At 40.6% G+C, this 27,068-nt stretch overlaps 1 long non-coding RNA gene across 1 annotated transcript; it reads right to left on the bottom strand.

Annotated features, from left to right (window-relative positions):
* Positions 1-579: 579 nt before the first annotated feature.
* LOC127466963 (uncharacterized) lies at positions 580-26,664 on the bottom strand. The gene is made up of 4 exons (XR_007902906.1): positions 26,569-26,664; positions 1,420-1,525; positions 730-845; positions 580-610 (listed from the first exon to the last, which is right to left on the bottom strand). It is a non-coding gene; the product is annotated as an uncharacterized LOC127466963 (long non-coding RNA).
* Between the last annotated feature and the right edge of the window lie 404 nt (positions 26,665-27,068).

The raw sequence follows: 27,068 nt of genomic DNA, 5'->3' as shown, positions 1-27,068 counted from the left end.
GTATAAGCTTTGTTACAAACTGCTGAAAGATGTACATCACCAGTGTTCACACTACCAGTCATTTATTAGTGTTCATCCTACCTCTTACAGTCTTCACATGTCCTCCTAAGACAGGATGCAACAGCTCAATGCAACAGTTTCTCCTGCACATTCAAAAGCTACAACATCAAGAATCAAAACAGTTCTCTCTCATATTCTGTGCTGAAGGAATTGTTAATTTTTTAATTATGGCACACAACCCACTGCTGACACCAAAAGCAACATTCCAAAAACCAAGACTGGGTAACAGATTTTGTTCAACGCCTTTAGGCCTTTGAATGACAAGATGTCAGTAGCCCTGATCAAGCAGCCACAGAATCAGTCATAGGGTGGTTGAGATTGGAAGGGACCTCTGGCGTCATCTGAACACACCTTGTTCAAGCAAGGTTACCTGAAGCAAGTTGCCCAGGATCATGTCCAGATGGCTTTGGAGTATCTCCAAGGATGAAGACTTCACAGCCTCCCTGGGCAACCTGCAACAGTGTTTGACCACACTTACCATGAAAAAGTGTTTCATGATGTTCAGATAGCCCCTCCTGTGTTCCAGTTTGTGCCTGTTTAGGCCCATAGCCTGACAGAAAGATAACAGGGAACAACCAGTTGGAGTACTGGGCAGAGTAGGAAGACAAGACAGCTTTAGTACATGAGAAGACAGAAACTACTTTCTATGCACAATTATAGGCTACGTACGCCAGTTTTTCACTCCTTTAGTGGTCCTGTTATGGGGTTTGCGATACAGCTTTGTGACAAGTTCAACTTGCACCCTTCATTCTCTTCCATCCTTATCAGAAGATCAGCTTCAATCTCTGTAGTGATGGATACATAAGTAAATTACAGTGAAACTTCTGCAAACTGTCATCTGGAAAAGGCCAAAAAGTCTAGTTTTCTTTATTACAGAAGCTTTGGGCAGGAGTTTGAATCTTTGTTCTGTTTTGGGGCTTTTTTCAGATAAAATATCAGTTTAATGTTTTTGAAAAGATTTTGTCTTTTTTGTGGGCATATCATCAAAGCCTATTAGTGTAATACTTGCTATCATTCATTTACTGGAGAAAAATCGTTAAACACATGTCATTTCAAAAGTGCGTGACCTAATATGAAATTGAAATGACCTTTATTTTGGCACACTACTGCACTGAGTTAGAGTATTATGAAGTCCCAAGCATTCCCTGTTTACAAATGCCAGTCAGGCTACTACTACTGCTCTAATGTGCTCAGAGATTGTGCAGCCTATGACCAACTGTAACTAATTGCAAATAGTGAATTAGCTGTGGGGGAAGATCCACAGTTCCCCAGGGGCAAAAGCCACTACTTTGAGACAATGGTTTAATTTATGTTGGAAATTTGACCAAACAGAAGTGGAAACATTGACCAAGTACTCACTTTTGTCAGATGCTGTTTCAGTGTTTGGCCTCCTGTCTTGCAATACATAAACTTGCATCTTGGGTCTAGGGTATTTCTTCGCATCCATATGGTTCTCACCCCAAGTCTGTAAGAATGACAGATGAATGAGTCACAGTCATGTTTAACTTCAAGCACAAAGGTGTCTAATTCTTAGTCTTAAAAATGCACATGACTGCATCATAAAAATCCACAGGCTGCAACTCAGATCTTCAAAGCACTGCCACAGAGTGCACAGATGTGTATGTCAACCCTCTTGCACCCACCGTGCCATTCTCAGGACTCAGGATAGTCAAACAAGAGTCAGATTTCCACTCATTTCCTGAGGTTGTTCAACAGCTTTGGACGGCATCTGATGGATGCTGTGGATCACTAAGATTCTGTCCCCTGGACCTTTTAACACACATTCAGCCATCCCCCTCTCACATCAGGGGACTCCTCCTGAAGAGGTGCAGCGCTACCAGACAAAGACATGACTGATTCTCATATCTGTTCCAAAAAGAAGTGTCATGGCTATAGCAAATGCAGCATTTCACTGTGTCCAACTGCGGTCCTTCTCCTGAGGCCTAACAACACAAAAGGCATTTTGTAATAGCTCCCTTTGAAATCAAATTAGTAATGTTTCAAGGCGTGACCCGTAAAGGGCTGCTGTCCAGAATCTACATGTGTTTGACAGATACATCTTCCACCTAACGGGTCTCTTCAAGTGTACAGATGGAATCAAGATGTGTGAACAGAGCTCCAAAAGGAAAACCATGGGATATCAGGATACACAGCAAAGCACTCTATCTCAACAGATAAAAAGGAAAGAATATCAGATACAATGTAGAATAGCTCACTCCAGCTGGTAGGACAGATTCTGACACTAGTATATAGGTGAGATTATTGCAGAGGAAGATGACATTCCATATGTGCAAAAGCTAACAAAATATAGCCCAAATTAAACTATATAACCTTGTGCCAACTCCTTATAAAGGTCATACAAAGTCACAATCTCCTTCTTCCATATGTCCATTCACAGCAAAATGCTAGAAGTTACTGAGGGCTGTATCTCAGTATACCTAGGTACATAACCTGATGGGCAGGAGGCTAGAGTCTCTAGAAAACAGCTTATTTTTACCCGTCTAGCTACAAAATTAATGGAAAAGTTAGAAAAGAAGAGAAGCTTTCAAGTTTGCCACAATGTATTTGCTTATCTTCCAGAAAACTAACCAGTCCATTGTCCTGCAGGGTCAATCTCTCTGGAGCATGAGCATGACGATGAGAATCCCTGTCCATAGTATATGAAAATAAGAAAGCATTTGGTGGTTGGTCTTTCCAAATATCCAAAGGTCATATTTGACTGTATAGAGAATTAATTTAAAGCACAGCAACTTCTTAATGCAGTCCAGGCCTCAGGTCCATAACTCATTTTCACATGAATTCACAGACAAGAAAAAAAAATCATGCTAGTATATCAAAAACCCCTATAGCAGCCAAATAAAATGAAACACCTGCTGTCAGAACTCCATCAGTTACTTCTTGTTGCCAGTGTCTCCTGTCTGAAAGGAGGACACAACAGAGACTAGCTATGTGCATTTTGCAAGATGAAACAAAGTCCAGGGCAAGGCTGTAAGAAGACATAGGCTGTGTATTCTTTATTATATGTCAGGACCAGCCACTTCTGAAAAAAAAAAAAAAAAAAAAAAAAAAACAGATACTTTAAGCTAGGACTAGGAGCCAAGGCTAAAACACCATGGAGAAAAATGCCTGTGAGTGACAACAGCAGACTTCACTGACGGTAGAACTCAACTTAGACCAGACTCCCAACGGCTCATTTCTTTAACAACATTCAAGTTTTGCCTCTGCTAACAATAGGAATTGCAACCATTTCAGGAAAGAAAACCAATTTGTACCTTCTCACAAAAAGGACAGAGGAGCATGCCATACTCTTACACAGTTTACACATAAGGTTATAGCCAAGATTTGGTTATATTCTTGCAGATCGATATTTTCAGCTGCATTTGATTACTTAAAATGCCATAAATTACTGACCAGCACTCACAATTTTCACATTATTTTTCCAGGAAATTACTTCAGAGGCCAGGGAACTGTCACAATGATCACAGAACTGTATGCGAGTGCCATCCTTATGAACCTGACATCCCTGCAAGACATGCACAATATGAGATTCAAATCCTGATATGAAGTGCCAACTCAAACAAGGTGGGAATTCAGCTCATTCTCCATGTTCAAGTAGATCTCCCTGCTTGGACTGCAAAGGTGGTCAATTTTCATGTTGACTGTGATCATTAACAAATGTCCCTCAGAGCAGGAGTGAGAAAACCAAACTAGTCCCACTAGAATTTGATGGTGAATGATTTTGCATATGAATCCCAGTGTGGCCGTAGCTCTCCCTCTCAGATTATAAACCTAGTTAAACCTTTAATTAAGGAGTTAGTAAATGAATGGTCATAGGATCATTTACACTAGTGCATCTGTATCAGCAGCAGAGTAACATCCTCCTATTGTTTCCGAAGCAGTAACTATTCATGTTCTCCATGTGGCCTGTAAATAAATTTGGTCCTGGAAACTGTGCTGTTGTTGTAGTCTGTTAAGAAAAAGTTTAAAAAAAAATAATGCATTAAAACACAGACTGAAGCCCAAAAGCAATTATCAGTCTGCCCTGTCACTCAGGTTGGAGAACATGAGCCAATGCTTACAATCTGAGTTCCCCCTAGGGTGGTACCTTTTCCTTTTCAGTCCATCATGACATATTTACAGCTTTGTCTCTCAGCAGTCCCTACCAAGACTCCAGGGATCCACACTGGCCCATCATGAATGTTATTTTTCTTGTGCTACTACTGCTAAGAACCAATAGAAGATATTCAGCAAGGAATTAAGAGTCTGACATTTCTGTCATCCCCATATATCCTGGATTAGGTTAAACATATTCTTTCTCCCCTTCCCCATTTCAACACTGCTTCCAAATGGATATGCTATAGAAGTAAATTTGCATTAGCTGTATCTGCACTAGACAATTGAATGAGCCTGGGACAGTTCTTTGGGATTACAGTTACTGGTTGTAAATATTTCCTATTCATATTATTTAACCCGTATAGTCTCCAAAACTAGATAGTCAGGTACCTGTTCAGATTGGATCCTGGGTTGAATTTAATCCCTGAATTGTGCCTGTAAATTATTTGGGAGAAATCTAGTTGGTCCAGGTCTAAAGTCTGCCAGAAACTCTTCTAACACTTTAATTGTAGACAATGCAATGCTTGGGAATGCTTCCTCACAAGTTTTCTTTTAATAGTATAGATATTGCTGTAGATAACAGAAAAAGAAACTCAAAGCCATACAGAATCCAATGACTAGTGCTCTGGTTTTGCTTTCTTTTGTTTTCATTTAAACTCCTGCCTTCCACCTATTAATATCATATTCTATTGGCTACAAAATTACTCAATTTTCCTACAAACTCCCCAGCTGTAAATATACTATCAAACAATGTGTTATATTAGACACTGGAGACATTCTGTGTAAATCACACCCAGAAATGATAAAACCCTCTCAGACCAGAAGGGGCCTAACTGTCTTCCAGACCTCCATGGAGAAAGAGACCGAGTCTCTCTTAAGAGGGTGCACAAACTGTATTGTTCAGCAGATCTAAAACAAACAGTCTAATATCAGAGAGCAAGCAAGCATTTACAAGTCTCTACCCCAGGACAGAGCTCCCCATCTCTTGTCTGACTGTGGCAGATCCCACACTAAAGTCACTGGTTTCTGGGTTATTCAAGCATTCAGCACTGATGTAGAGTCGATCTGTTCCCACTCAGTTATGCAGCTAGGACACATTACCCCTCAGTTTCACCATACATTCTCAAACAGATATGCAGACACAAGGACAGTGGTTCCAAATTCTTACAGAATGGAAAAGATCTTCTCTACTCAGAGATAGAAATCCCTATATCTCCCTGACATCATTACTGGGTAGCAATAATTCCAATGTGTTGAGACCACATTTAGCTTTACAGAATAAAACATAACAAGCTGTCAAAATGTGCATAAATAAATTAGAGTCATTATTCCAGCTTAAGGTTCTGGGGACATAAACAATCCTCTTGAAGTTCACTGTGACATTTTTTGCAGCAGGAGCCAAGCATTAAAATTACGTTCTGTATACAGAGAGCTGTAAATGCATTCTGTCTTAGGGCCTGGCACTGTGGCACAGAAATCAACAGGCCTGCCTTGGAATAGAAAATACAGCAGTTCAGGGCCAAGTCCCTGCCCCTGAGCACAAGTTTTATGGCACAGCCCATGTCCATATGGCTACATTCTGTCCTTCTGCTCACTCCCCAAAGAGGAGTTCTCATCCATGTCTGCCTGCTTGGAATAGTCCCTGGCTCACACTGCTGCCTTAACCCATATCCAGGCACCACTGCAGAGAGTGCTGCTGGCGTGGGCAGAACCACGCAATGGAGTGTGCCAACAGTAAAACCACAGGTCACCACATGCCACTGCTCCTGGTTACTGACACAAGTCTGGGACTTCTGCTAGGATATTACCCTAAAACATGTTCACCTTTTCACGAGTCATGTTCAGTTGTATAATAGAACATGCAGGAAGTGAGATCCAAAAAAGACACAAAGACTGAAGACATGCATATATTTTGTGATATTTGGGATATAAAGGAGCTGTACCAGGTGAGACTGCATATCCATCACACCTCCATCACTAAGCAATTACACCAACTTAGGAAAAAGTGTGATATCAGGGTAAGCATGGAGTGATACCTCCTCAGTACAGTCTCCTGCAGCACTTTTGACTCAGAGACTTCCCAAACGAGAAGTAGTCTCCTGGTATTTAAAAGCCTTCTGAGGATTCTTCTCAAAGAAAATGAACTCTGGATTTAAATGCTGCATAATTAAAAAGTCAGTGAAAATAGGCATCAGCAATTTGAATTATAAACAAGGAACAAACCCATTCATTCAGAAAACACATTTTACATCAAAAGACCATCAAAACATGGATGAGCAAGAATAGTGTCATTACAAGACAGCATCAAGTTGAAAGCTACAATCTCTGAGAGCAAAATGGCACTGACATCCTCACAGAAGGCTTTTACTTGGGCTCAGTGCACACAAAACAAAACAAAACCAAATTTCATAGAGCATTCAAGGCAGAATGTGCAGTGGCAGAAATCAAAACAAATGGCTGGTAGCTCAGCAGCAAAATGTAGGATCCGTCCTATTTTGCAACCAACAATTTTTACAGCAAATGTTTTTTCCTGACTTTTTTTAGTATACCCCTTTAAGGTTTTGAAAAACCGCCATAGCAACTACGTCTTTGGGTCCTAATGGGTATTTTTGAGCTACTTGCTAAATCCATATTAGGAGCTGAGGCAGCTGTGGCAGTATGAAGAATTGTTCCATTCCTGAGTGGGAAATTCCATGAGATAAAACATTCTTGCATTTTGTCCAGCAGAAATACTGTATTTCCACTGAAAATGCCATACTAATAAGCTCACTAGTGATGTTTTTTCTAGAAATAAATAAGACAGAAAAACTTTTGATGCTCTTTCTCTGCCTCCCCCTTTTTTTCTTCCCCTCTTTCTCTTCAAGGTGGGACAAAGCTGCTCAGAAATCTAAATGCATTTTCCCCACTAATAATAAAGAAATGGCTGTTCCCTTACTTTTGCCTTGAAGTATCAAAAACATACCAAGGGAAAACCATCCTGCTTTCCAAAACTTTTTGTTGACCATGGAAAGAAAAGACTCCCTAGAAACATAACTAGCACAGAAAGGTTCTTGCTTGCTCTGTGCTTACTCACAGCTCAGTCACAGCTGTGCAGGTGCAAGTTTAAACATCCATGACCTGGCTCCTCTGAGATTTCCCCTCACCTCCATGTACATTGTAAACATGACACAAATATGCTCCAGTGTTTTTATTTGGGAAATTAGGGAAAATTTATAGAAATTAATTTAGAGCACATGACAGAGCAATTCTGACTAGGACAGAAATCAAGAAGAATGCAAAGTCTTTAGCCAAACTTGGGAAGGAGGTATACAGTACTACAACACAAAATTCCCATTTCTATATATCACCATCTGATGTGTATTAGAGGAATGCTATGTCATTTGATTCTGTTCTGCCAAAAATTTCCTCATCTGCAAAATGGTGACAGCAGTATTGCCAACCTCACAGGGATCCTGTGAGATCAATGACCTGCTTTCCAGTGTTCCTATGGCGGGCAAATATTAGATGAAGGGCAGAGGAGTCCATCACCGCCCTATGGCCTCCTCATATGCCAGAGAAGCATATAGGGTTCTTGGCATGCAAAGCACCTCCATTCATTCTCACTTGTAAGTATGGTTGTTATGGACCATCAGTTACTCAAAAGAGCAAAATACAAGCTTGAGGTTTTGCCGGCAAAGGCCATGAAGCAAAAGCAGTTGTGATCTAGCTGTGATCACTAGGTACTGGCCAGGGCAACACAAGAAACACAATATCCAAAGAGACACAGGAGTAGGATAGGATCAATTTATCAACAAAAACTTCGATATAATTACCACTAGCTGTAAACATGCTGATTGCAGTACTATTTAAACCTAGTAAATTAGATTTGCTTTCATCAGAAAGAATAATCTTGGCTCTGGTGCTGTATGGGGACTGACAGGAAGGTAGGGAACCATGCATGCCACTAGGGAAAGATCTGTGATCATTTTACCTAAACCAGCATTGATCTGGCTTCCTCAGATTACTAATCAACTTCAGAACACAACCACTACATCAATCCAAGATATAAAAATTCAATATTTACAATCATATGTGTAAGATCAAATTAAACATAGAAAGAGGAGGAGGAGAGTGCAGGACGAATGAAACTAACAGAATACATTTGAGTTGCAAAAAATTTAAGAAAAAAATGGGGAAAAAAAAAACCAAAACCATGTAAAATGATCCTTCAGACTAACCAGTAACTTTAGTAAGCATCCATGTAGCCAAGGTTCAGTGATCAATACCAGCCTCGTGGGGAAGGAAGCATTGTTATGATGTGGGCAGTGATTGTTATGATAGGGAGGGCAGCAGGTGACACAAGCCCCTCAAAAACATTACATTTTCAACACAGTTTCAAACATCCTCTCAGAAGGAACAGTTTTATATGACAGTGTTCCAAAGCCTTTCACTCCCCATTGGTTAAATCGATGTCTTGGAACAAAGATGTTAAAAAACAGAAGCATCACTACAAGGTACCCTGGAAACAGGTTAATACACAGGAGGGGCAGAAAGACATCATGAGGTTCCCCATTTCTTTTCCCCTCAGCCTATGTTGTGGCAGGGCAAATGGCAGACATAATAAATATGGGAATCCAACCAAAAAATAGGAAAAGTTTTTCTTAAAATACTGCATGTACAAGATTATATCCTGCTCCTTTCCCCTCTGGTGTTTACAGTCCACCTTATGTAGGCATGCCTTATCACTGAAGACAGACAATTAAATATGGGAATGGCTGTCAAGTAAATGGTCTGTGTTCTTATGAAACCATTTCACCATTCTTCCAAAGACAGGAAAATATTTAGCAAGAGGTGTGCAAACCAGGCACAGATGCAAGAGTGTGATTGAAAGGTGGGTGTCATCTGCTGAAAGCAGATCTAGACAGAAGGATTCAGCATGAAAAGTATTTCCTTTATCTCCAGACTTAGAATTTTCTTCCTCTGGCCTGAAAATGGTTGTTACTTTTATTCTGAAACTTTAAGGTTTATATTCATACTTTCAACAACAAACTGTCAACTGCAGTCCCAACATTTACAGTATATCTCAGAAAAATCTACTGACCTCAGCAAAATAGTCCTCTGCTTGCTCACATAGACCAAAGCATTTGAGCCATTGGAAAATACAGCAGAGAATAAAACATTCAACCATTAAAACTCACTTATCCAGTTAGTTTCTCTCTAACAGCACTTCAGAGCTTCAGTTCAGTGACATGAAAAACTCCCAAATCCAGAAAGTGGTCAGTATGCAGAAAAAGCACTTTCCAACTGCTTTGATGTGTCCTGGTGAGACTCTACATTACAACAGAAGCCCCGAGGACATACACTGGAGCAATGTAAGGGTTGAAATTTGCCCTTATATTTTTGTACCACTAAAATCCTGCATAATCCTCATTTCGAAGACTTAAGTGACACTTAAGCACTACATAGCCTCATACCAAGTCTTCTTTGTGTTGGCACAAATTTCACCCAGGCAAGACAATATTTGCTCAGGTGCAGTACCTTGGGTGAGATTTAATCCCTTTCATTTCTGACACAACACTTATTATGTACAATAACTAATAAAGGCCACTCTTGAGATCAACAACCTATATATTTTCAATTTCCTCTCATGTACTCTAGCCTTTCATAAGCTCCTTTGATCCTGTATAGGTGTCAATCTTTGCATGCATATAGGTCACAAGAAAGTTCACCTCATGTCAATAGCCCAGTCACCTTCAGATCCATTGATTTTAAGCCATTTCCATTTCCAAATTTCAATTTATTATCTTATCTTAGTCATTCCATTATTCTCAAAGATCCCAAGCAATAGAGACCGTGATTTTCCTTGAACTCCATATCAGTGGTAAAAAAGTCATGTCAAATATCAAAACTTCCTTCTTGCCTGCCCAGTTGTAGACACAGGTACACACTGTGTCCTTCCCCGTCAAGGGAAATGTGGGCCATCTGAGGCAGGGTTTACTGGGGCTCCTGACTCAGGAGCAACTTTACTGAGATAGAGACTGGACTGAAATCACACAAAACACAGAATCGAATCCTGCAGGTTCAGGATGCCTCACAATATCTGCACTGGGGATTCCGAACTTGGAGAAAGGCAAAGGGCTACCTGATGCAGGCACCCCTAGAAGAGGTTGGATGAAGACAGAGAGCTGCCTTGGGTTTCTGCACAGACCACAACTGTACCCTCTTCTCCCTCCAGCCCCAGAGGCCTCCCTCCCTCCCCACAGCCTTTCACAAGTGCACAAGTGAGATCCTGCTGAAGCCTGAAATCCCCCCTGCAACATAAAACTTCCTTCATAGTTTTTTCCTTCTTTTCCATGAGCACAAAAAGTTCTGTCTTCTTTGCTATTTCAAATAGGATCAGAGGCTGCCAATGACAGAGTGCAAGATGAAGGACTGGACGTAATCTTTCCTGAGAAGGCAAACCTTATTGAAATGTTTGTTTTCACTCTGCTGTTAGACATTCCAGCTAGCGTGAAGCTTCAGGAACTTGTTCCAATGGCTTGTTTCTCCTGCTCCCTCCCATGGCAAATTGAAATCAATATTTTTAGATTCTTGTCATTCCCTTAAAGACTCTCTCTCTCCCTCCCTTTCCGAGGTCACACAAACTTTGCTTTGGACTCCAAACTATTAATTTTTCACATTACTCATTTTAGGTGTCTGAAAAGCTTCTTACTCATCAGCCCATAGAAGGAAGTGTTCTTTTTCAATTTTTTTTTCCTTTTTAAGACAAATAAGAGATACAGATCTCCGCAACAGAAATGAAGTCTCCATGCCATTGTAACAAGGTGTCTCCAAGCCTGATTTGAAGTACTCCTCGGCCTGGCACATATTTGCTGGTTTTGCTTCACGCTCACTCAGTCTTTACTTCTGTAGGCACAGCAATAAATCTGTGCCAATTGAGGAAATCAGAAGTACTTTTCCAACCAGGTAAAGTAACTGCAGGGAATCTTAATGAAATTGAATTAATTTCTCACAGGCCACTGAACAGTGTCAAATATTACTGACTTTTGGTAGTTATGAGCTTAAGTTACACTTACACTCTAACTAGAGCTTAACAGCCACATAGCCCTGTGCAAGCTTCTGGAGCTCAGCAAGGACTCTGGTCAGCAATGCCTGGAAAAGAGATGAGCACATAATACAGGAAGCGGCTTGTGCAGCAAGAAGCAGCCTTCCTCATTTACCAAACTTCCCTTTTCTGCTTAGCTCCTCTCCCAGACGCATTTGGACTAGCAGAGGAATATACCAGTGCAGTCCTACCTGTCAGCAGGGAAGAATGTTTGTGCATCTGATTCCTCTATCTCTCTACCAGATCTTTGCTCTTGAATCTCCTCAGGCTCCTGATAACCTCCTGATGTTACTGCTGCTGTTTGTTTAACATAAACCCATAAAATTCTTGAGGTTGCCATATCGCCCTTTTCTCCTGTCCACACCCAGAATCTCCTCATCTTCTTACACACAGTAAACAATTCCCCACAGGGTCCACATTTATTGTGATAACTCACCAGCCCATTAAAACTTCAACTCTGACACACACAATGCAGCAAATCTGTGCAGTGCTATCAGGTAAGACTTTGCTGATGCACTCAGACTTCACCAATAAAATAATATTTGTGTTCTCACAATCTTCTACTGAAGTCTCCCAGAGAGAAAATATTTTTCACCATAGAGACTTCAGCAAGTCTAAGCTTATGGAGACACGGTGGAAAGCATTTTGTAAAGGCAAAAAGCAGATGTGGTCATACAGACAGTTTTGTTCAGCTCACCTATACAGTTACTTTAATTCAGAACAAATTGGATGCAAGTAGCACCGTATTCAAGTATTTCTGGTTTGGCCCTTGAGTGGGCAGAATACAACTGAAATCCAGACAATCCACATTTTTTACACCAGGTAAGCCAGGATCACATACAGGGCAAAACAAAACAATTTGCTTCAGGTTTGAAAAAACAATAGACTTCAGGTTTGAAAAATATGCTGAACTGCTTGTGCTTGTTTGGAAACAGTCTTAAGTCTAGGTCAGTAAGAAGCTCTTTCATTGCTGTATTGTTTCATGCCTACCTGGGACAAGGCTCTGTGCAGTTGTTTCTGTATTCATGATGTCTGTTTGAGGTCCTAACTCCCCACCGCTGCAGACACTTTGAGAATATATTAGGTGACAGACTATATTATGTACAGTTTCTTCATTCAGTTGTCTCTCGAGCTGCGATTACCTTTCTGATAAACACACAGGTCTACATTTACACAAATGTGTTTGCATACACAGCCAAAAGAGAGAGAATGAGAGAATTAGTCAATCTGTATTAACAAGCTTTGTTTTAATAATACAAATATCTGAAAGCATTTCTTTGTGCATACCTTTCTGAAAGTCCGCAGCCTATTTCCCAAAGACAACATGTTGGCCATGCAACAGCAATAAAGCTGTCACACTGCCTTCGGCTGTAACTTGCAATCTGTCTGTATCCAATACTTCACTAAAAAAGAAAAGGTGCAGGCCCTAAATCTGGATGAATTGACTGACAAAGGGCTCTGCTACCTAAAATTCAGATCATTTTTTTCCTTGGCAAAAGCATTTAAATCCTCTAATGTAGATTTATGTAATTTTGTCTGGGTGCCTTTCCCACAGAGGCTTCAGAAATTAATCATGCTTCCTCCACAATCATGGAAACATCCCCAAGTTAGCATGAAATTACTTTTCAATTTTTTTCCTCATTTTTTCCACCTGTCCCTCTCCTCTAAAATACCTGACCTAGTTGAAAGTATCACATGCTATATTTCACATTTATGGAGAAATATATCTGTGATAGTTAACAAGATTCTGCAAATGATTAGGACTGTAACATCTTCAACATTTCTTAAATTGTTTTACAGACTTGGCTGCTGTTTGGTCAGACTCATGGACACCAGTAAATTCAATATCTTTAGAGATACTTTCCTATTTTACAATTCTACAATTTCAAATAGTTCCAGACTTGTGATTAATTTTAGAGACAAATGGGCAGCAATAAACTACTCCCTTATTTATTATTTTTTACTATGTTTCATGTTCCATTAGAAGACACAAAACACCCTGACAAACAGGAACAGAAAGAGAAAATATTGGAGCAGGGAGCTCTGTTTTTAAACAGGTCAGTTTAATATATGCAAAATGAAAGATATTTTATAAAACCTATTAATAAAATTATTCCCAAGCTAAACCAAAGTCAACTGCAGTACTTCTGCTCTACTTTAAACAATATGGGTTTTGTAACTCATTATCTCACAATTACTAATAGTTTTTCCTTGATGAACTCTGTGCTGCCTCATCCTAATGAAAGTGCTGCAAGGTAATACGGCAGTTACATGACAATGCAAATAGGACCCATTCAATTTGCACAAAAAAAGGTTGCAAGGAGCAATTAGCACTTCATTAATATGATATAAAATGCTAATTTGCCATATATCCCAAGTGACTCAAAACTCCTTTCCATCCATATGTGCAAATAATAGTTAATATGATGCAGTGTGTGTGAACCAGGTTCATGGTGCATTAGCTGGAATCCCTGTGTCAGTTTTCAGTATAATAGCTATTAGTTAATATGAACAGTAGCTCATATTTAACCTATGACAGCAGTGTTAAATGATAAAAGGATCTGTTGGCAGCAATATCTCATAATTCCACCCCTGTACAGTTCTCCCTTCCTTGCTATCCAGGATGAAGTATTGGAAACTGACTTCTAATCTAATTTATAAAGCAGATTGAAATGAAGTGCTGGTAGCACTCGGCTCAGCTGCTCAGCATTTTGAGAGGCAAGATCATTCCTGGTGAATTGCACAGCTCAGGCATTCAAGCACTTACTGGCAGCTTCTAATGATCAAAGTATTTGACTTAAATAATTGATTTATTTATACCAGTAAAGAAGCTCCAGGGGGTTGTGAATATTATGAGATATAATCACACCACTAGGGAATTAGAGACACTCAGATGTGCCTTGTGCTTGCTAATGCCCTGCGGGTGTGATTAGGATATCATACATCAAAGGAATTTGCTCTAAAATTTTTCATATAATAAATTAATAAAAGTAATTTATTTAAATAATTTCATTGATTTAGTGGGACAGATCTGATGCAAGATGCAATATGCAGAGAACTACAATGAAATATGTTGATCTAGGACAGTACAAAAGCCCTGACCACCTTCAGTTAACACACAAGTACCACCAGGATCCTCTGGCTAGTGGGTCCCTTACGAGGTATTAGCATCACGTCAAAGTTTACTGTCTGTGACAAGCATTCCCAGAGATTTCAGCCAGCCTACATTGTCTGAGGTGGAGCAAAATGGTGCTTCTCCAACAAATCCTTTCAGGAAGGGAAATGCTGATTAACAGTGTCATACCAGGCTGTACAGCTTTCTGGCACAGGCAGGCAAAGCTATGGCTGCAATTCCTCATGGAGAACCAAGGGTCTTCTGGACAAACTGTTTATTCAGATATTTTAACAGCCACCTTAATGGCTTATATGGCTTGACCATTGTAGATTACAAATATTTTACAGTCCTTAATACATTTTTTGCCACAGCATAAAAAGACACTAGGGAAGTGTTCTTATTTCAGTTATATTCATAAGTAATTGAGTTACCTAGAGACCAACTAAGCTGCTCAAGGGCACATTGACAGTCTGGGCAGACCAGGGGATTAAACCTGTACTGACTTTCCGCAGTATGCTTCTATTTCAGAAATACAGCAGTTTTTCCACAAGAATATTACAGCAACAGGCAATTATCTTTACCCTAGCATGCTGCAAGGGAAGTACACAGATGTACCACTTTCAGAAGTATAATTCCTCTCTATATACCAGGACTCACAGGGAAGCATTTATGGCAATAACAGGAAAAACAATGGCATTCTTTTAGAGAAGAGATGTGAAAACCCCCTATAGATTTTCAGAGTCATAGAAAGGCATGAAGACAGAAAGTAAAATTTGAGGGCAATTTGTGCCTTGGACAAACTAGTACTCCAGGTGCAAAACAAGATTGCTGTCCTTGAGTTGTAGAAAGAATGAGTGAATAAGACATTTTGAACCCATGTCTTAACTTCCCTGGGGTCAGGCCTAGTCTATTTTATATTGCTTTAGTGCCCTCCTAAAATGTCGCAAAAGAACTCCAGAATTGCAATGCTGTTTAAACAAGCCATGCAAGTTCTAAGTGAAGAAATCAACAGCAATTATAAATTCCTGCAAAAGCACCATCTCTAGCACTAAAATTAGAAAGGGAGAGGTGTCAAGGGACTTGTTCATGCTTATAGGAAATGCCTGAGACTGTGTTCAACTTTTCCACACTTAAGTTTCACTCTCATTCTTGCGGATGTGTTCTGATTCAGAAACAACAAGCATTGTGAGTGCTGGCTGGGCCCATTATCAACTTATGTCACAGAATGAGGTACCCAGAAGAATATCACATATCATATGTGATGCCTTTATTGCAAGGGTTACAACTGAAATCAGCTTCAAATGAATGCAAAATTCGGTCCCTCTCTCTTACTGAGTTCAAAAGAAACTCTTCTGTCTTGGAATTTCAGGATTTGAACTGAGTCTGGAGTCATGCAGTCCACTACCAATTAGTGGTACATGTAGCATGCTGTGTTGAAAATAAATGTACATATTTTTTTAGGTTTATAACCTCTTTCCCTTTCTTTACCTCATTTTTCCAACATGCACATAATAAATACAGCCTGTCCTACAGATGCAGTTTCACTAACGTACACAACAAGAGGACTTTTTTACTCCCCAGCACTAGAGGATACAGCACTGTCCACTGGATGGGCTGTGGTAGAAGTTCAGCAAGGGTGTATGCCCAACATTTTGGTAGGGTTTAATCTGCCCATATAGTCCTGTAACACAATGTGTATTTGCTTTGTATTGCTTGTGCTTCTCATCTGTCTGGGTTCTCCCGTGCCAATTTACCCTTGCAGAACTGAGTTGAATACAATTAGTATGAGGAATCATGAAACTCAGGAATAGCCTTCATGCCTAGGCTCATCTTTAAAAAAAGAAGTACAAAAAGTCAGTAAGTCCCTGATATATCTATCATCATTAGAAATAGAGTCATGTCACCAACTCTGACTCCAGTTTCAAATTCTCAGTGTTTTCTGTGACTGCCAACTGGAGCCTCAACAGCTACCAGATCTAAGGGAGTCCTGTGCTGGCTGGGAAATCTCAAATGTTATCCCAGCTTAGATTTAAACAGAGTTTAGTAATTCTGATCCTAGTGATATCCCAATATGCATCCCATAGCAGAGCTGCCTATTAGTTAAAACTGCAAATACCAACAATCTACCCTGGAAGCAGATTGTCAAGTTTGCAAGAAGCCAATGGAGATCAAGGATTATTAACATCGGCTCTCAGAACTGAGGGGTTTTTCTATACAGTGTCTATTTTGTTATCTATATCAGCCATGAGCTGTGTGTTATTCTCAAGGAAAACAACAGCTACACCACCTTGGGCAAACCAACTACTTAGAAGCCCAGAGAAGTGAATCACTGAGAGAGATCTCAGAGCAGAAAGCAGCCCCTGAACATCTCAGCAGTGAAAATACCTACCCTTGATGGGAGAAAAAACTTGAATGTTAAGGAACAAAACAGTATTAAAAGCTGAGGCCTATCAATATACTAGAATTTTCTGTGTTTAAGTATAAAGGAAAATATTATTTATATCTCTACAGGACTATAAAGTCCTCTCTCTTTGCACACAAAAATACCTTTGCTCTAGCTGAAGTGGGAGGTGGACAGCATTTCTCAAAACCAAACCTCAGCAGAACAATAGCCAACATCGAGGGGCCTAGCATCTATGATTAACATCATGCTGACTGGCAAGCCACAACTGAACTCAGAGGCAGGAACATAACTGCCAGTAAAGGTGTATGAATCACAGGACAAATGTGATTAGACAGGAGCTTTCATAAGCAGGACCTGACCTTGAAGGCTTGGCTGTAGTGAATCAAGGATGGTGGCAGCTAACACTTGGCTCTCTGCACAAGGTGAGTCTCCAAGTTTCCTCCATCCTCATCCTCCATTGCAGGAATTCAGTCTGAAGATAACAAAGACATGAATCACCATGCCAAATCACATACAAGTGGAAGATAGAAAGTGAAAAAATACATAGAGTCTGGAAAGAAACACTTTGGGGCATAAGAAACCGAGAATAGACTCAGCAATGGCAGCAGGCTTTGTAAATGAAAAGTAGGGGGTAGCTCTCCTCTACTGAGCAGCTTTCCCTTCTGTAGAAAGCCACCCTTCCTTAGCCTCTCTCACTGCCTGAATTCAGTTAGAAGCCACTCTCCTTCATCCCAGTGGTTGCATCCCAGGCATTGTGAAATCTTAGTGCTAGTAGTGTTTGCAGCTGTAGGAAGTCAGATATAAGCCTTAGTGCCACCAGTATGCTGCTGGCAATAAAGCCTGCCAGCTCTATTACCAGCTAGAGCTTTGAGCATGCAAAAAAACCAGTTAAATAAACCACAGACTTGGTGATCAACAACAGACCTGCCTGCTCATTCTGCCTGGAAAGGAAATTCCCTCCTTTTGAGCTGGCTGTTAAAGTGCCACTCTTCTCTGAAAAACATCTGATGTAACATGACATCCTCCACCTGAACCAGCCAAGCTCCTCAGCAAAAGATTCAAATTTGGGACTCCAGTTAGATGACTGGATCCACACTTACTCCCCTGCAAAAGAGAAAAGGATCTTTAGGGGCACGGACCACTCAGTGGCTCTAAAAGACAAGCAGTATGAGAGATGTAAGGGCCAACACGAGGCACTGCAGCTAAAAAGCATCACTCTGGGTACTGATTTCCTGCTCTGGATACATGAATCTCCCTATTCATGGAAGGAGTCACCCTACCACCCTATCTTGCATGGATGCTGACCTGTATTCCTCCTCCTCGTTTCAGAGTCAGCTGGGCCTTCATTTTAAGTAGTGGTTCTGCAAATTGAATAAACAAAATATTAATCATTGTGAGGCCAAATTCAGTCCCTGGTGCATGCTTGTAATGATATAGCCAAAACCATCCAGGGAGGAACCTAATGACATGTTTTCACATGTGGTAGAAGGAACATTACCTATCTTTTCCGGCCTTTATACTGCTCCTGAGAAAATCAGTAGGAAATTTGTCTTTGATTTCAAAGGGAGTAGAAAGCTGAACTATACATTTTAAACAGAGTTTTCAAGTTTTGGAGGTTTTTTTGATTCTTGCCTTTTTCAATAAACTTGCAAAATGAGAAAAGCTTCTTTGCCACCAATAAAAAGACAACAAACATAGAATTCATTACTCCTTAGCAGTTATTGTACATCACAGATGCTCTGTTTTCTAAAGGGCACCCCTTTTCAATGAAGAGCTGCAATGATTTCTAGTAAAATATTTAAATCTAACTCCTCATTACTCCAAGGTCCCCATCCTGCTGCCAGCCTGACAACTTTGGAGCCTGTGAAAGGAGGAATGTAATGAGTATACATTAATGTTATATAGTTTCCACAGTTCTTGTTCTGGTGTGACCAGATTTATGTATGGAGTACCTTGAATGTAATTTATTACGATTATACATAGTGTTAGCTTCAACATTTCTGCAGGTAGCACCGTCTCCAAACTCTCTTAGCTGCAGCTGTATGAAAGGAACCAAGATGTGGTGACACAATGTTCATTTGTTTTGGTGGTCAGACTCAATTTAAACAACATAACAGGGTCTAAAAAAATACTAATCTGTGAAAAAATGGGAAAGTGAGTTAAGTAAAACCTTCAAATATTCCCTTGTTCGGGACAAGCTGTGTGGGCTGACAGCTTCTCCCAGGGGAGTGAGAGGTCTTACAAAAAGCTTTGCTACGAAAGATCTGGCTGTTAAGGCAAATCCCCAGCAGTCAGAGACCTGAGGAGGGTGAAGCCCAGCTATTGACACCCAAACACAGAGCAGACATTGTGAAGAAAATATGGGAGATGAGAACGGCAGTGGAGGAAACAAATAGGGACTGCCTCCCACACAGGGGAACAACGAACCTGTGAAAATAAGAAAGTGCTTTTTCACTAGGCAGATTTTTAAGGAACAAAGATGTGTCCCATGGCTTTCAAAATGCTACCTGGGCAATTATGGAATGTCATCCCTACCATAGCTTGAGGCATGGGGGGAGAGGAGAAGGTAGGTTATTAAAAGTAAAACAGAAATACAAGGAGGGTTCTTTGCAAGTAGAATCAATTCAATTGCAGCCATCTTCAGAGGGGAGAAGAAAAAATAAAGTGACCTCAAGTATTGTTGACTTCCCATTTTCATCCCAAGTTCTGCAATAGCCAGTGTTGTTACCAGAGCACCAGGGTCCTTGGACATTTTCACCAGAGCTCTCATTTTTCAGAGGACTGCAGTTCAAACAAATCATGTTTTAAAACCTTTTTTTCCCACACACACAAGATATGGTCATGAATGTAATGCAAACCGTTAGAAATAGTCATTTTAGGCAGTCTCAGTTAGGAGTGGGCAAGAGAAGGAAGAAGAGCTTTGTAAGGAACTTTGAGTCTCTGAAGCCAAGAGTAACTTCACAGAGCTGGGATTGTTGAAGGGCAGCAAAGCTCCCACATTGTTGGTTTACACTGTCCAGAGACATTAATGGATTATAATTGAAGGCAATAATAATAATAATAATAATGATTTACATTTAAAGAGTGCTTTTCACCAAAGAACTTACAGGCAATTTTACCTATCTGCAGCTCTTACATGTCACTACACCTCTCTTTAGAGTTACTCCTATAGCTTTTCATGGCATACCGTACAGGAGTCCTGAAAGCAAAATGCTATGCCCCAGGACACAGTCAGAGCAGCTAAAAGGACCCCGAAATCCTCCTCCCAGATCTCAGGTCTCACCAAAAGTCCCCAGCATATCTGTACAGGTAATGCTGGTAAATTATATAACTACAACGACTAAAGACAAAAGAAAACATTGAAGAACAATTCAACACTAAAGACAGACACAGACTTTTCTTATTTAGTACCATATTGATGTATCTCTAAGTCTCTCGTAAGGCTTCTGTGTTCTTCTAATACATGAGCAGTGAGAGAACAAATTGCTAGAGGCTTGCACATGAAAGAATATGCACCATGTGTGAGGTTGAATTTACTTTCCCAAAACTTTTCTCCCCCAGGACCTTCTTCCATGAAATAAATTCACTAAGGGAGAGGAACCTATTTGCAACCTCCATTCTTCACAGTGAATTGCCTAACACAGGAGCTGTTCCCAAAAAGTAAGCAGATTATTCAGCTGTGGAAGTATAATTAAAAGACATCTGTGCAGTTCTTGAAGACCTCAAAGAGAAGATGTGGCCAGCAAGACCCAGAACTGCCCATTAGAAGCCTGGTTTTCTCAAGACATGAACTTTCTTGCATACCCCATGGCAGTTTCCACTAAAAGCAGTATTGCATTTGTTTGAATTTGCATAAGGACAGAAATGCTTTGTTTCTTAGAAGGCAAAATTCTCCCAGCAATTACTTTACTAGACAAGCATCTCAGCTTTCATTTTAAAAAATAAAAGGAGCTGTCTCTGGTGTGTGTCAAGAGCTGCAGGAACTACATGGAGCTTGCAACACTCAGTCTACCAAAGAGGTTGAAGGCAGCTCACAGGCCTAAGACAATGCCAGCAAGACACTCCCAAGGAGGTGACAACAGGACAGCCACATGGCCCTACCGTATTCCAGACAACCCTACCCTGAGCCCCTGGTCTCAGAGAGTCTGTGAGAAAGGATGCAGTCCCAACGAGCACTGTTCCTTACTTTTCCCATTTTCTACAGCTCCTGTCTGGGTCTGGTAATGCTGAACTTCATGTCTCTGAGCACAGTTAAATGGAATAAAATGTCATATTTCGCATCAATAATGGCTAAGACAGCTCACCTCCAAATGCATTCCACAAAGCTGCGCAGCCCTGAACACAACATCCCTCTCACTTGTACAACACTTGAGACACTGAGACAAAGCTGGGAAAGGGATGTATCACGCATTGCTTTAACATATCCAGAGTTTCTTTTGGAAGGTCATCTCCCGTGTTGGCACTTTTGTTCTCAGGAACTGACAGCAACAGACAGCGCGCAACCCAGCTGAGGACACTGGATGGGCCATTACATTGTGAAAATTATGAATTTGCAACACGGTGCTTTTTAGGAGCTGCATCCACAGGCCCCACAGCACTGAAGGCATGCTGTGAATGTAATAAATGGGGCAGAACAGATCATTTCTTGTAGAGGTATCATATATTTGTGTCAAAAATGGGTGTGCTGCTTTTGAACAAATCACATGGCCAGAGAGAGCAGTGTTTCTGCTTACAAAGGCTTCATACAACAAACTAACACTATTTCCCCAAAAGTACCTTAGCTGACTACACAGCAATTACCTTTGTTCATGCTGATACAAGGAAAAGTACATTAACATAGGGAGAGTTTGGGAATTCCGGACTCTCTTTTCTCAGATCCCAGTTGTTACTTGATTACTATTCTCATCTCAAAATCCCGGAGAAAGAGCTAGGGATTTAAAACATATTATCAACATTATAGCAACATTTGTGGAACTTGGATGTGAGTAGAAAAACCGTCAGAGTGAAGACTTTGGAGGAATTACTTGAAACTCTGTGTGCACGGCTGGAATGCTTAATGCTTCTCCAACAAAGTTCCAGTTTAGTTTTACAAGCATGGCATCCTTTTCACATTAGCACGTTATGTGAAACATCACCCTGCTTTCTCAAAATAGCAGCTCTAATGAGTTTCATGGTAGATGTCCCGCTGATCAAACATGGGTTTATGAGCAATACAAAGAACCAATAGGATGCCTGAGCCCATGCATCAGCCCAAGCACAAGCACACTGTGAAATGCCTGCTTCTGCCCACACAGGCACTGGTTGCTGGCTAATGAACAAGGAGATACAAATACAGTCATACCACAGTTCATTAATAAGTTCAGTTGAAGTAGTAACAACCAGTTCAAATTGTTCAACAAAATATTTCAAAATACAGCTTGGATACACTTTTTTATTGGAAAAAGGAAGCTAAGACTCGGCGGTACGTAGATCATAAAGGTTTAGCCTCTCTCCTCCAGTGGACATACAAGAGAGGAAAGGAAAGAGACAAAAAGGTAGTATGCTTTCCATGCTCTCCCCTCTTCCACTAAATGTACACAAGCCCCTCCACAAGCCTGGGCCAGTAAGCCTGGGCTCCACCTGAGGGCATCATCTTGACACTGGGACACACATCAGGTTTACATGCAGCATTGAATCCCTAAATGGGAATATTAATACTTACCTTCCACACTTTTAGGCTCCTGCAACAGGGAACAAGACTTAGGCAAAGCAACACAAAATTACATACTGTAATCTCCGTTCCTAACATATGATCAGTCACCTACTAGTCTTCTATTCAAAGCGTCACTATTTTGCCACATGACAAGAAACACATTCACACAACCAGAGAGAGAACTGGAATAACAAAAATGTTGCCTTGGTCCATGACCAAGGTGAAGGCTTATGGTCATAGCATATCATGAAACCAAGAGAGATCCTGATAACGTGGCTAGAGCAGAAACATCCCAAGCACATGGCTGTAAGTCCAAGAGTCTTTATGCCACAGACTCCAACATAGTGCCATCATACAAGGAAAGAGTTTTTCACACGTGACAATTATACAAGAGGGAGTGCCCCATCAAAATACCTAGGCAGTCTGCAAATCACTCCCTGCCTAAAACTGCAGGGACTTTGAGACAGCAAGTTGCTGGCCTTGAGCTGAATGGATTTTGCAGCCTAAGCTAGATATGACTTGCAAGACCCTAAATTGGGCAAACCTACTGCAGAGGGACAAAGGAGAAGTACTGCCTGCATTGCATAGTTTCTAAGCTCTCCCCAGCACCCAAAGAAGCTCAGCAAGGTGAATTACTGCATTCCCAGCAATTTCTCCCTACAATATCTATTTCCCGGGAGGAGGGGACTAGGCCTAGTTAAAATAATCAAGTTTTGGCTCATAAGATCTTGCCCTCCTTTCTGCACTGGGAGCACCCTTATGATGGTACATATTGCTCAGCCTCTCACTATCACATGGTACAATTAAGTTCAGCTTCTAAAAGTTCTACCTGTAATTGGAGCCAGCTGCAACCTTTCTGACACATACTAATTGCCAGTAATGATTTAAGTGCAGTCAATTCACATGCTGCAATTGTTTTAAATAAAGGAATCTCTCGTACTTTTTCCTTGAGAAAAATCTGTTAATCTTTGTTGCTGACTTATCAAATCCTCCAGTCACCTGTTTGCCATCATTTTCATGAGCTGATAACGTGTTTATTAGAGCCATAATATGCAGGTGGAAGCATAAAGGTCTCATTTGGCGGAGTATGAATTCTGTCTCATATATCTGTATGGAAAAGCTTAGTTTCACCCTTCAGCTGTGCCTCAGAAAAAGAATAAGTTCCAAAATAGTATCCTTTATTCTTTTCAAATGGAATATTAGTTCTTTTAAGCTCAGTACATATCTCAAAATACCATTTGGATGTGCATGACAGGTTGGTTTTTGTTAAGCTTCAGATATCATCACTGCCTATGGTGAATCCATCCAGCCTTAGTTAATTTTGGCTTAATTGTATTCTCCTTTTAATTATTTTTCATATATAAAAGCAAGTTCTACAAAATAATAAAATGTCATGTGGATTCTGTAAGGCTAGTTTAAGAGTTCTTCCCACAAACTATTTTAGTTTCCTGCAGAAGACCTGACCTGAGATACTACATTTCTGGCAGAATGAACCAAATATCTCTCTGGAAGTTTTTCTCTCCTTTCTGCAGTGTTTGGCATAACCCTAGTTATGGCTAGGGTTTTGTTTGGGGTTTTTTTGGGGGGGTTGGACATTTGGTAGGGTGGGCAGGTGTTTGGTTGTTTTTCAAGGCATGCTAGTGAAATTACTAGTTTAAAGTCAGTGCACAGGGTTTATCAGCCTACTTTTTCCAGCAAATGGATGTTCTGCTGCAGCTGAGTTCAGTGGTCCTTCAGCTGGTTTATGTGTGTGATGTACTGAATGTCCTTAGCTCCCAGGGCAGCCTTTAATTGGGTCTAACCCAGGTATCTGCAATCTTCAGAAAAATGTTCATAACTCTTGCCTCACCTGTGACACTGCAGGAGGGAAAAAAAAAAAAAAGTATGGACCATAGTGTGAAGTGGGGATGTTCAACCAAATATCTTTAACTATATGAAAGAAAAGAGAAAAAAGTACCGAAAAAAAAGGTACTGACCAGCCACTCATGGAATCAAGGCAGATTTTTCATGTGAAAGAACCAGTCTGAATCCAAAGAGAAAATATATAAGAAAGAAAAGAAACTGCAAACAAGAAGCCAAATTAAAACCTAAATTATATTTGGGATAGCCAAACTTTCCAACTGCAAGAGGAATTTCATCTGAGTTAGGACTCCTGGACTTGGCTCCTGAATATGTAAAGTTCTAGGACAGTATGTGGTTCACTATAAAACAAATCTAGCATATAATAATTTCCTTCTACAATTCCCATGACTTGTGGCACAGACCCAAAACCTCTTCCATGATTCACATCCAAACCTCCCAGGAGAGATGTGATGGCCAGATTGTTAGTTTTAGTGCATGAGTAGTTTGGGTGAAATGACAAATGCTAACACTCAGTCATACTGTGGAGAAGAGATGACCACAGTTATGAGCAAAGGGCAGAGCTCCACTGACAGTTTATTATTAGAATCTTGAATACGCGTAAAAAATGTTGGGGTTTTTTTTAAGGTAAATAACATTTTCCTACCTAACTCGCCAGTCCTCAGGGACAATTTTTTAGTCACTGCACAGCGTGGGCCAATTCCTCTTTTCCAGAGAGGAGAACAGCCGTCTCAGCTGATCCAACAGTCCAACAGGCTGATGTTACAAAGCACCTCACAACTCTAAAGCCTGCTTCTGTGCCCAGTAATCTCCTGAATCTGCATTTTGTACAAACTCTGAGCCAGTGCTGACCATGCCCAGACTAACACCTCCTGGAATAGCTTTCCCTACCACTGAAAACCTTGCCAGAGTAAATAATGTACCAGTTTGCTGATGCAGCCTCTTCCAGAACTCCTCCTAGCTTTAACCTTTCCAAATAGTCTCTGAATCTAAAATACAGTTAATCTGTGCCTTCGACTCATCAAATTATTCATTCCAAATTTTATGTTTGTTGTTAATTATCCCCTTTTTCTTCCTGTTTGCAGATTAATCACAGATCAATCTGTCAAATCATGCAGAGAAACAAGTCTCAGCCTCATGGTCTTTGCTCACAACCCATTGCTCATGATACAAGAGTGATCACTTATACCACATGTTATTTCCTCCTTGTCCCTGACTACATGGCTGAAATTTCTGAATTGAGGAGAATACTGACAATCTATGCACCTTTGGCACAGCTTTGCAGAAAAAAAGAAATAAAAAAACGGTAATTCTACTTAAATTTGTGAGCATTCCAGATCCACCAGTCCTTCTAAAAATGCATCTTAGATATCCCAGTATTAGCAAACAAAAAAAAATGGAGATTACAAAGAGATAAAAAGATGAAGAAAGAAATGGAAAAAACTTGCAACATTTGACTGTAAAAGCTATCATTGGAGAGATCGTATTATGCAGTTAGATCTATCTAACCACCTCACCTAAAACTTGTGACAGTTACAGATAATTCAACAGTGGAAAGCAGAAAGGCAGAGGTCTGCCTCAAAGGGCCAGAAACATCCTTTTTTTTCTCTCAGAGCAGTTCCTACTTCACATGTGGTGTCCCACACATGCAGTGGACCACGAGTTCTGAGTGGGACCATCAAGCCGGTTATTCCTGTTTTTGAAGGGGAAGTGAAGGGACAGATAGGAGGAGGCAAAAACAGTGGTGACCACTGGAGAAGTAGAATTTGAAGATCAAGATTTCCTGACTGAGGTTAGAAGAAAAGACGACTGAAAAAAGAACTACGTCTCCTTGGATATTTTCCGACATCTCTCAGAAATGTATCTAAACAACACCAGTCTTATCAGATAGAGGCACTGAGAGATGGAGGTGAGCCAGCGGACAGCCACGTGAGCAAAAGAGGGCAAGGGACAGGCAACATGAAATCTTAGCCTACTGCAGAGCAGGGGAAAGCATATGGTGCTATTTCCCAAGCAGGCCCTTAAGCATAGAGGAAGAAGAGGAACACCACAGAGACAAAGCAGGCCATGCCTGAACCCCTGGGTGCTAAACATTCAAGGGCAGGATGGAATGGAATTGCTCAGAGCTATTACAAACCCAGCAGTGCTGATAGGAATAAGAGTTCAGCCTGGGCCAAGGCACTCCAGTCCAGCTTGCCAAGCTTGGAAGTGGCTCCATACAAATCCAAGCAGCCTCTTACCTTCCTATCTGATGGGCTCTTAATGCAGTTCCTCCATCTCCCACGTATAAACAGTAGTAATGTTATGTTCTTACTTGCTACAGAATATCAGAGCTGTAATAGCAGTGGAAAGGCTGGAGAGAAATCAGGACAAGAACCAAGGATTAAAGAAAAATATCTGGTTAATTGTCATTAATAAAAAACCCTTCACAGAGTGGCAAGTTTCTGTATTTACCATGTGAACTTCCCTTGAAAACAAACAACCACTAGTCCCCTGAGGACTTTTCCAACAGTCACAGAAGATATCTAATGAGGCAATGTTTAAGAGACCTAATTATAAGAAAAAATAAACCTTGATAACCATCTTATCCCACGTACAGCTTAAATATGACTCAGAGTTTATTTTAATAATCCTCACAGGTTAGCACAGCACAGTCCAAGCTACACTGCAGCAATGCAGCTACTGAGAGATCATGAAAAGAAGCTGGGAAGTTACCCACAACAGGATGCCTGACCAAACG

The sequence above is a fragment of the Manacus candei genome, unplaced genomic scaffold (assembly GCF_025592945.1).
Source record: "Manacus candei isolate 608988 ecotype Guabito, Panama unplaced genomic scaffold, ASM2559294v1 h1tg000011l, whole genome shotgun sequence".
Classification (NCBI taxonomy): Eukaryota; Metazoa; Chordata; class Aves; order Passeriformes; family Pipridae; genus Manacus; species Manacus candei.
This window is presented reverse-complemented; position numbering and strand designations above follow the sequence as displayed.